General features: G+C 38.0%; 1 protein-coding gene across 1 annotated transcript in view; it reads right to left on the minus strand.

Annotated features, from left to right (window-relative positions):
• The window catches only part of acod1 (aconitate decarboxylase 1), a 56,598-nt gene extending 46,215 nt beyond the window's left edge, over positions 1 to 10,383 (minus strand). The window contains exon 1 of the mRNA XM_079821335.1: positions 10,329 to 10,383. The gene's annotated coding sequence lies outside the window, so the exon portion shown is untranslated. The remainder of the gene's footprint in view (positions 1 to 10,328) is intronic.
• Between the last annotated feature and the right edge of the window lie 1,082 nt (positions 10,384 to 11,465).

Here is an 11,465-nt window from a genome sequence, read left to right on the forward strand (position 1 = left end):
ATGAATGTTCAGCTAAGCTCAGCAATTCTCCAGTAAAGGCTCCCTTTATGTTGTAACTCCTGCCAGGCTGGGATGGAGTTGAAACATGAAAGGACACTGAAGCACCACGAAGCTTGGTGATGTCTTGCCTTATAGTTCTCAAGGCTAAGTTCTCTGCCTGGCCTGTGAGTCCTAGCTTCCGGGCTGCTGATGGTAACAACATGGTCCGTTCAGACCCATCATCAAGCACAGCGTAAGTATCAAGGATCTGTCCTTTATGCTTCAGGATGACTCTGACCACTTTCAGGAGGACACTGCTGAATCCTTGCGGGCGGTCTAGGTATAGCAGTTTGCTAGTTGAGCTGACTAAACAAGTCCCTTCTTTCGTTGGTGTAACGTTGACCTCATGGAGGATCTGGAGGTGCTTTCCATTACACAAGTGGCAGAGTTTCTTGAGAGTACATTGGGCAGCTCTGTGGTTGTGTCCACACTTCCAGCATCTGTTATTAGTCTTGATCCAGTCAATCACTTGGTCTTTAGTCAGGGACTGGAATGTGGCACATTGACTCAGATAATGTTCTTTGCTGTCACAGTATGGACAGAAGGCAAAGCTTTTACCTTGACTCTTGATTGGCACTGGTTGTTTTGGGGGAGATGGTTAATTTGAGCCGTGAAGGATTGTAGTCTGTCTAACCTTGTATTTAGTCTCTTTCTGTTGATCCGCTCGGGAACGGGGCTCTATCTTTCTGGGGCTTATATCCACCAAAACTCTCTGGGTCTTGACACCAAGATTCGAAGTTAAGCCATTTTGCTAGATCCAGAAGTGTGTATACTGAGCCTGGTTCATAACTCATGTGTCTTCTGAAGGATGCTCTTTGTTCTGGAGGGAGTTTGGACAAAAGTCGGGCCATATGGGATCCACAATGCAATTCAATGTCTCCTTCAGCTCCTAATGTCCTAAGGAATCCTACCAGGGCTTGGATCTGAACAGCGAAGCGTTCAAAGCCTACAGTGTCTCCAGGCTGAATATCTGATGCATCCATAATGGCAGCAAATTTTGCTCAGAGCAAGCTGGTGAGGTCGACCGTACCGTTCAGTGAGTGTCGCCAGGGTATCTGCGTAGGGAGTGGATGAGTTTAAAAAGGAATCAGCAATGAGGCGAGCATCTGTTAACTTCAGGTGATCTACCAAAACGTGGTACTTGAATAGCTCTGTAGCTTCATCAGGTAATAGGTTGCTCAAGGCTAGTTTGAGACGGGCAAATTCACTAGGGTCTCTGCGGGTAAAATCTGGAATGGTTGGCTGTGGACCTCTATAAATGACCTCCTGTCTTGAAGTGTTAGTCTGCATCCCTGCGTGGTTAGCTAGGGCTATATGCAGCGGACTGGAATAATGAGTAGGAGGTGTGGAGATCAAAGAAGCTCTCATTTCTGTCGTTGGTTGCCATGTGACCTGGGTAACTCTGTGAGTGTCAACCGTGTCTGAGGAAGTGTGAGCACCTACGTTACTTGGAGCAAAGACATTTGAGTCAGGCTGAAATGAAGGAGATGCATGCTGTGCATAGCTGAATGTAGCTGTATAAGGATCTGTATTCTTATGTGTAGAAAGGCGACGTGGTGCAGGTACTGGCAAAGCTCTAGGGTCTGGTGATGGTACTGGAGACTCTGACTTTCGACTGACAATTCTAGGCAAAGGAACTGGAGGGGTTAATACTCTGGTCTGTGGTTTAGGCATAGAAATTGACCTCTGACTTTGCAACTGGTTAATCAGCATCTCTTGCATGCTTTTCTGGATCCCTACAGGTTGGCTGATCTCATGCCTCATGGATAACTGAGCAGCACGGAGACGTCTATTTTCTTGTTCCAGATCACGCATTGTGCTTTGGATGTCAGGAGGTGAGGAATGTCTATTCCAGTGAGAGCTGCGTTCATCTCTCTCACTCCACTGATCTGTGGTAAGATACCATGGCTCTAAAGCCAGACGTGGGGATTCCAAAGAATCAGGTGATCTAACAGTTCCTTTCCTTTGGTCATGATAAGTACTGGATGCATGGTCCATAAGAATATAACTCCATCATCCTGCTGAAATTCATCTGACACATGTGGTTGCAGTGTTTCCGGAAGCAGGGAAACATTAGCTCTAGGCAGCCCAGCATACTGCAACTCGAAGTCTTGTAAGTAAGCTGGTTGACGAACTGAACGTCTAGGGCGTGCTCCTTGAACTCGATACTCTAGGCTCTGCTCTTCTGACATCATTAGTCCAGTGTAGACACACGATCCGGCTCGAAGGACCAAATTGTTTTGTAGATTTAATTTGAGGACTGTATTTGTACAGGAAAAGGTGTCTTTGTATCCGCACTGGTGTGTCGGCAAGAACACATAAGACTCAGTTGAATCAAAGTTGGAGTTTATGATTCAGTTGAATAGGTACAGTGAGTGGTTACAGTGAGTGGTCTGAAATAATCAAAGGATACCAATAAAGATTAAATATAAATAATTAGTAACATTCACATAAGCAATAAACTGGTTATATTATTCAAGTATTTGCAGTACTTAGTTAGTCCACAAGATGGCGCCTAGAGTCCACATGTGAAGTGAGTTATTAAGAGAGATGCCATTATAGTGTCATTACAGGCAGTAACGGCCAGTATAACAAACAGCACATAAAGTAATATATATAAACACCAATATAAATCACCATCCAGATTTATTAATTACTCTATGAAAGTACTTAGGAATTAGTTATATGCCACGAGTGAACTTTGGCGCTAGCGGTAACTGCCGCGATTGTAAACAAACAAGCTCGTGGTATCACAATGAAGTACTCAAATCTGCTTTCAAACACATCGGAATGACCACTGGATAATAGGTAACAAACAACTTACATTCTGGTCATTAACTCACTCACATAAGTCCACTACTGAAAGACGGAAATGGAGATATTAATCTCCTGCATTGGAGCATTCAGTTCGTTTTCTGCTGACTGCTAGGCATTGACTGACGTCACTTAGTAAACAGCGCTCTGATTGGATGAAACATAATCTTAACATAATGTATAAATTACATACATTTATCGTTATAAAATGATCATAAAACTTGTCTTGTGCTATGAAATGTTTTTTTCTGAATATGCAGTGTGCAATACAAAGGGCGTTTGTTCATGTATTTGTTTGGCCTAGAATATAAACATGAAATGCGCCGAGTGTTATGTCAAACGTTAATTTACCGCAGTGCCATTTTTAACAAACATTTGTAAAAAGCCTAAAATCCAGTTAGCCTATATGATGAGTGGTTTGACATCAATGACACGGGTTTAGATTAAGTTCAGATCAGTTTTCTGTTGTCTTGTAGCTTTATCTGTTATTTAATTTTCTTATTAGTATAGCCATGCACGAATGAATTAGTTCAGCGTTTACATTTTACAAAGCAAATTTGGAGTTGACATGTCAGTGTCACAATACTATTCTCAATTCAAATTCTCTTTTTTATAGCAACCGTCTTCATCGTAAGATTTATAAAGTAGGCTTTATGTCATGTAATAATTAGGGGAAGCAGCATCCCACGAGAAAATGTCGTTCAAGTAATGTGACTACATCAGCTTGTGAGCTTGAAGCACAAACATGAGCCCAGCCCTTCCCTTAATTAAATAAAGAAGACGTTTGAATGTTTTGTACATTAATAACCTCATACACTATGTGATAGCTTGCGTGAAAACTGCTTTAATGATAAGTTGACTACTTTTTTTTTGATGCAGTTCGAGTCCCGTGACCAGTATGACTTGGCGTTTTTGTTAAACAAACTTTTGCCATTGCAGTAATGAAATCTCTTTCCATCTTTACAATAATGCCAGCATCATGTAGTACAAATATTTAATTGTAATGGACATATTTCACAGGCTTTCGGAATTGACGAGCGACTCCGTCTGTTATACGGCAGTATAAAACTTCAGATCGTTTTTTTTAAAACTTATTAGAGCAACTTTTCGGCATTGCACCAAGCAAAAATCAACCGTAATCATTACAAAAAGTAAAGATAAAGCGTCTAACAAGGTCTATGCGCGTTCATTCGAATGGCTTGTTTTCCCCCACGGCATAAACGGATATGACATTTTTGTGGGTGTTCCCAATAATGCAGATCAAGTCTATGAACATCAATGGTGCTCCACAACGGTTTGGTTACAAGCATTCTTCAAAATATCTTCCATTGTGTTCAGCAGAACAAAGAAATGTATACAGGTGGAACAACTTGAGGGTGGGTAAATGATGACAGAATTTTCCTTTTTGGACGAACTATCCTTTTAAGTCTTTTGTTCTTAGGGAACATCATTAGATATCTTTACTTAAATGTTAATTAAATGTAAAGTATATATTTTTACGGTTTTAAAATTGCCCTGGGGTCTCAGAGACCTTGTACAGATAGCACTGTAAAAGCTAATTTACAGTAATCGTTTTTATTTTTTATGGTATATATTATATAAATGTACAGTAAAACAGTAAAAAGAGGTTCTAACTAATACTCAAAGTATTTTGTAAGTCTGACCACAAGTGTTTGATTGATTGAGCTCTAAGGGCTTTGATCTTGCAGCTATGCAAGAAATAAAACTATTTTTATATCATAAAACTGTTAACATCTTAAGGAAGGGAACACTATTGTATGTGGTCTAAATAAGCACCATTTACCATAAGGCACGGTTCATGTAGCACAAATGGTATGCAGCATTCTGGTAATTAAAAGTAGCTTGACATATTCACAGCGCTGAATAAGGATGAACCACCTGAGGAGGAGGATTTGTGCCGCTCTGTTGCCTGTCTTGCCAGCTTGCAGCTGTAGCAGTGTTCGAATAAGGAAAGTATGTAAAATTCATACATTTAAATCCATTGGGCAAATAAGTATTCATGGTTTCCCTGTTCTAATCAGAGGTGTAAGAACATAAGCGTGTTCTCCAAAGTTGAACAAAAAAAACCTGTAAAACACTGCAAAGAAGAATAATACAGCCTCAAACCACACTTTGAGTTTTGATTTGGGCTTCAATCGTTTCCGTAATTCCACAGTGGTTAACGGAGCACGGGAAGCCTCTGTCTTTTAATCCAGTTACAATAATATCTTGGCTCACCTCCATTCTAAGCCCAGGCATTTGTTTCTATGACAACAGCTGCGTCACCGACCCCAGAGAACACTTGATCAACGTACTGCCATCTTTAGAAGATCTGAGGTCACTACTTAAAGCTTGGATAAAAATAAAAAAATATTCCAATGTATGTATTGAGTTTCTCAATCAAAGTGATTCAGTTACAGAATCTGCCAAATCATCCATCATATAAACAATGCAGCAGTCGGGATGTTGTTCACACCAAACTTATATTATGTCACTGAGTGCGTTTACATGCACCCTCATAATGCGATTATAATGGGGTTTTGGCAACACATTATTATTAAATAATACGAAGGACTTGATCTCCAATCTTTTAACAAACTGAACCAAAAACCCTCAACCTGGCATCTCATGAAGGCCATATATTTTATTCTAGTCATACAAATGCAGGTTTGGCCTTGTGTTGGTGCTTGCATTTGTCCCTGGGACCATGTTGTAGTATTGCTTCAGCTTAGACTGACTTGTTAATTCATGGAATAAGGCTCTGACTCCCTATAGCTTACATTTGTCCTGGCTGTTTCCTGCTCCATATTAGATGTCATTCAGACACAATGATAAAACATCTGATGCGAGGTCATGCACCACTACATTGCCCTTCTCACAAAGCTGTTAACATCTGTCTAGTTAATGGACCACTGCTTCTGTGGTGCTAAACTGCACTTTTATTAACTTCATTCTAATAATGAAAGCATATTCTTTATTTGCTATGCCTTGTTGTATTGTTGTCAACAGAGTAGCTTAAGTACAATTGATTCTGTTTTTAAAATAAAGGATTGAGTACACAATTATCAGCCCGTTTTGAAAATATACAGGTACATAAAAGGTCTACAAAATGTACACACACACAAGTACTTGGTAACATTAGCATTAGTGTGACAGAATCTCTTAGATAGAAGATAAGTAACCTTATCTGAGTAAAGTCCAGCAGAACCTCCAAATAAAGTCAAACTATTCACACCTGGTAACTCTCCCATGATACATACAAGCATACAGAAAGGAACATGATGTACTGTAACTATCTGCAAAGCTGGCTAAACTGTTTACAGAGCAAATGCCACCCACAGGAATTATGTCAAAGCAGAGCAAGGAATTTATTCACCTACAAAATGATTAGAAAAATAAGAATAATTCAAAATAGGTCTAATACAAATACAAGATTCAAAGAACAACAGTTGGATTCCAGAAAAAAAGGAACACATTTCAAAAAAGGAACTTGCATCACCTTCCCAATGAGGAAAAATGATTGCCACGTGTGCCTTCCTCATTTGAGAACTCTCACTCGCTTAAATACTATCACCTGTGTGTCAAGGGATTTAAAATCTCTATCAAGGTAAGATATATATACAATTTTAAATTAACCAAGTTTCATTGGTGCTTTTATATAATTGGTTAATTTGGGGATTTAGTAACAACAGACTCGAGAATTAACACATTTAACAGAGCCAGCCAATCCAATGCAGCTACACAGCTAAGTAAAAATGAAAATGATAATATTGACAGTTAACTAGCCGGTTTTGCATACATCTGACACACTAAATTGAGTTCATGAAGCTCTCTTCTAACAAGCTGACGATCTGAATGAGGTGTGTTAAATAGGGGAGACATACAAAATTAAGGGGGCACTAGGACCAGGATTAAGAACCACTGCATTAGAATAAATGCTTTATGCTGTTTGCACATTTGATCAGCTAATATCTGATATCTATATATATATATTTGTCTTTTCTTTCTTTACTCTTTAGGTATGAAGCTGAGGAGTCTGTACAGGCCCAGGAACAAAAGCTTTTTCATCCTGATGCATTCAAGGTTTTATCTTGACATTCAATAAAACAAACATGATTTACACATTCCGAGTTGAAGTAATTTTTCTACAGTAGAAATATTTTATCATGTAATTTAAAATATATATAGCACATAAAATCAGCTGATTTTAGGAATTCTTTGTTTGGACATGTGAATTTTGCATATTATCATATTAAATGGGGCCATTTGAGGGTCCCATGCAGGGCCCAAGTGACAGCCCATCAAAAACCCACATGGAAATGTTGGCTGGGTCTTTTCATGCTCAGACTGAAACACTCTGTTTTAGTTCCTGTCACTTTAAAACCCTCTGATTTGTCACCTGGCCCAAGTTGTTGTGACTGGTCAACTGCTTAAAGCAGTTGTTCTCAAATCTGTGGGGACCATTTTTAAAGCTTTTACTTGTCTTGAAAAAGTGGCTAAATAGGACTACAGAAGTTATCGGGAACATTAAACGTCATCACACCAATCAGAAAAACCAGGGTGATGCTATAACTTCAGGGTTTTCAGACAAGGGTTTTCTGCAGAAGAGATTAACTCGCTTTGTTGTGGACTTTGTAACTTTGTGGTGTTTTTTGTAACTCCTGGAATGCTTTCTGCCAGTCAGATTTGAAGTCCAGAACTAATTGGTAGTATTACTTAATCCAAAACATTCCTGTAAGTCATATTTGTTAACAAATTCTAAAAAAGGCTTTCCAAGTATCACTACATTTTAAAAGAGGGACATTCCGTCCTTTCAGTGTTTATTATAATACTAAAATAAAGTTAGTATATTGTATGCATCTCGAACGACAATCTGGTAAGCCCAATGCATGTAGAAGAACAATTTAAAATGAGCTCTCATCATTAATTCCAAAAAATAGTGGATTGAAAATAGCATGAGCTTTTTCATAAGCCCAGCTGTGACATGAGCCCAGAAATGACACACAACCACAAGTATATGGGTGATACAATAAAAGGTGTGTAGCAATAAGTGTTTTAAAGTATGAATCTACAAGACTAAAAACATAATTGGATTAATCATGTGCCCTATTAGGATTTTAAAAAGTGTGATTATATCTGTATTAAAATCTGCCTGCAGCTATAATTTGACAATATGGCCTAAACTTCACATCATACTTGATCTCCTGAGATCATCAAAATCATTTAGCATGAAAACAGAAGAATAACTTGTGACTTAATATTCACCCCCATGCCCAACTCAGCACAATGGCGGCTGAAATCACAGGGGGCTAAAAAAAACACGCCTCTTGCCATAATAACTTCAAGCCTATCTGCTTCCTCCAGCTGTGGCTGCCTTAGCATTCATGAGCAGTGAAACATTTTCCATGTCACTGAAAATGAAGGGCCAGCACATTTCATTGGAGGCCAAGCATTAGACAGAGCAGTACAGTAAGATAGAAGACAAGTATGGATTGGATCTTTGAAGTATGCCATCAAGGGAAATTAGAAATCAGTGCCTGCAGTGATAGGACTCGGCTTAGGTCCTGACATAAAAAATGAATCACTTTCTACCCCCACACCAAATCTCCATTTTACTGAAGACTGGAGAGTGGGTGCTCTGCCCCTCTTTAAAAAATCCCTTTGATTCTCACACCTGCAAGAATCCTTTCCTGGTGCACTTCAGTTAGGTAGCCACTCACTTCTCATGTGTGAGTTTGGCTCTATAGAGTGCGGAGGAGAAACAATGTGGCATCTGAAAACTATGATTGAGGGTTGCGCTGCATGTCACTGCCAGGTTACTAAGTGCTTGTTTAATGGCCACTTTAGTCAATAAGCATATTACCCACCTCCACGAAACAACAGAAACCTCCTGCACAGATAGGCTGATAATAACAAGCCATGACAAAACACTAGAAAATGGGGATAAAACTCATCCACCTGAATGTGAGCTGCATAAAAAAAGCAAGTGCACATTTTGCCTCCACAGCGCTAGCCTTGAACAAAACGAGAACATTAATCTTAATCTATCCAAAGTATTGCCTAGAGCTACAGTCCGGGACACATCAGGATCTAACTTGATTTCCTTTCACTTCATCAAAAGGTCCTAGAACAATCCTTTTCAAAGCGCCGGAAGAAGCTTCTGCTTATCATGAGGAAAAAAGAAAAGAAAAGGAAAAAAAAAAAATCGCTGATAAGCAGTAAAACTTTAAAAAAAAAACTTTAAAAAAAAAGCAGTGATGAGATACCATACAAGTTTGACATCATGTGCAAAAAAAAAAGTATATGTGCATAATTTTTTTTTATTTTTATTTAATCTTTAATCAAAATAACTTCCCCTCCCTCTTGCAGCGACATTACTTCTCTTCTTTGATGATGTGTTTACTGGCACGAGGGCGGGACAACCTGTCACTCACATGACAACACAGCAATAGCAAACCACAACCATCCAATCAGTTCCCCGATGGACAAAATCGAAATCAAGTTTTTTCTTGTTCAAGAAGCCGTTTCACTCAGATATGCATCACAATTGCGACTTTAAACCCTCTTAATTACTACATGTATAGGCTACTAATTTGCTGGACTATTTAGTTATAGGTAATATGATTCTTGAAGAATACAGACTTAAATGCTACTACCAGATCAATGGTGCCTTGGCAACTAACTTAAAAGTAAAATGTTACTAAAAATTTACTAAAATGAATAAAACTAGAACTGAAAAATGTAAGCTACATTGAAATATGAAACAAGATTAAAAAACAATTGTTATAACAAAAACTAATAAAAAAGCATCTATAAATGTTTTTTCTTTCTTTCAAATTTTGTATTAATACATTCTATAATAGTATATAAATAACACTACATCAAACTATAGTCTTTCATCAAACACAGCAGACAATTAAAACTAAATTAGAAAGAAAGAAAAAAGAATAAAAACATGCGGGAAAAGTAACATTGCTTACATTAATTAGCATTTTTAATGGTACAGGTATAAATGATTTTTCCTTTACTTTGTCAATGTTACCTAGCAAATGTGAGATTAGAGAAGTGTAGGTGATGTTCAGTGAGAAACTAAAACCATGGCAACTATGGCTGACATCAATAACGCGGACTAAAATTAGCATCAGTCCAGATAGCAGGTGGGAGAGCTTGGGGGTGGAGGAAACCCTCTATCCTTCCACCCAGCAAACTAAGGACACGCAGACAATGAGATCGGACATCTGTAGCACCTCTTTAACTGAATTTCAAAGATCTCTTTATGCATGGTCCACAGGTCAGTCAACTGTTAATCTAGGCTAACAGCGCCTCCTCGAGCTGACTACGCTTCAATTAGAAAGAAAACGCAGTTACGATACTGGAGGGAAAGCAGAAACAGCTTTCTTTGGGGGATAGTTTTGGTGAGAGGATGTGTAGGCAATGATTTAAATCAATTATACAGCCAATGAAGTGCATAATACCTGGAGAAAGCTAAACGTTGGCGTTCCTGGGGCGCAGAATTCCCATTCAGTGTGCAATATAAAATCTCCCCTTTTTTGCTTAGGCTTTTTTGAGCCAATCACCTGCGCCGTAAAAACCATGTGACTAAGTAGAGCTGCAGGTAAGATCAAAAATAAAATAAAATAAAATAAAATAAAACAAAATGTTTTGCTTCCCCGTAGTTAACCATCATTTATAAATGACGCAAAGAAAATTGCATTTAAAATACAATAATAATATTCAACCAGCCAAATGTATGTGCCATGCGCTTGACTTGTGTGTGAGCGTGGGCGCGCGCCAGGAAGTGAATGTTAGGTGAAATGCTGTCAAAGCTCCATTGTGAGTTCATTTTAAACTAGGAAATACATAATTACATTAAAAATATATTATTGTACATCCAAATGTGTTTTCAATCATTTTTAATGCACATTTTGTACAATCAATAACTCAAAGATCAAATGATTAATGACAACAAAGTCATTTTAGGGGATGCAAATGCCTATTGGCCTCACTACACTGACTAGCAGGGATGCTCCAAAAATCGAGAAATGTGTGAAAAGTGTGGGCTACTGAAAAAGACGAGTCATTGTTGATTTTCACTTCATCTACAATCATTGATTTAGAATTCCAAGACTTAAACAAAGATTTTAAAATGTTTTTTGAAACACTAAGATGTGGTTTCACTACTTTTTTTTTTAAAGGTCATTTTGGAATAAGATTTTAATATATTTAAAATATAAAGTAATTTATTTATTTTCTAGCTGCGATTCCATAATTAATCCCAAAGAGGGTTAAACTAAACTAAAGCAATGCCAGCTGGGGCCTGGGGCTAACAAGCCTGACAACTTGTTCATAGAACTTAATTTTTTAAAATCAATGAAAATCTCATCCCAAGAAATATGCAGGTTTATCAAGCAAATGTAATTAAATAAATAAGAGACAAAGTATAGTTAATAATTAAGTAGCTAAGAAGGTATAGCCAACTAGAGTTTAGCATGGATTATGACAAAGGTTATCGCTTGTAGATAAAGCCATAAAGAGTGGAAAACTGCTAGAAGGAAACTCAATCGAAATGTTACATATCTAGAAAGAAAATCAGTTTTTTAGCTACAGGTGAT

This window comes from Gobio gobio (assembly GCF_949357685.1).
Source record: "Gobio gobio genome assembly, chromosome: 7".
NCBI classification, from domain to species: Eukaryota; Metazoa; Chordata; class Actinopteri; order Cypriniformes; family Gobionidae; genus Gobio; species Gobio gobio.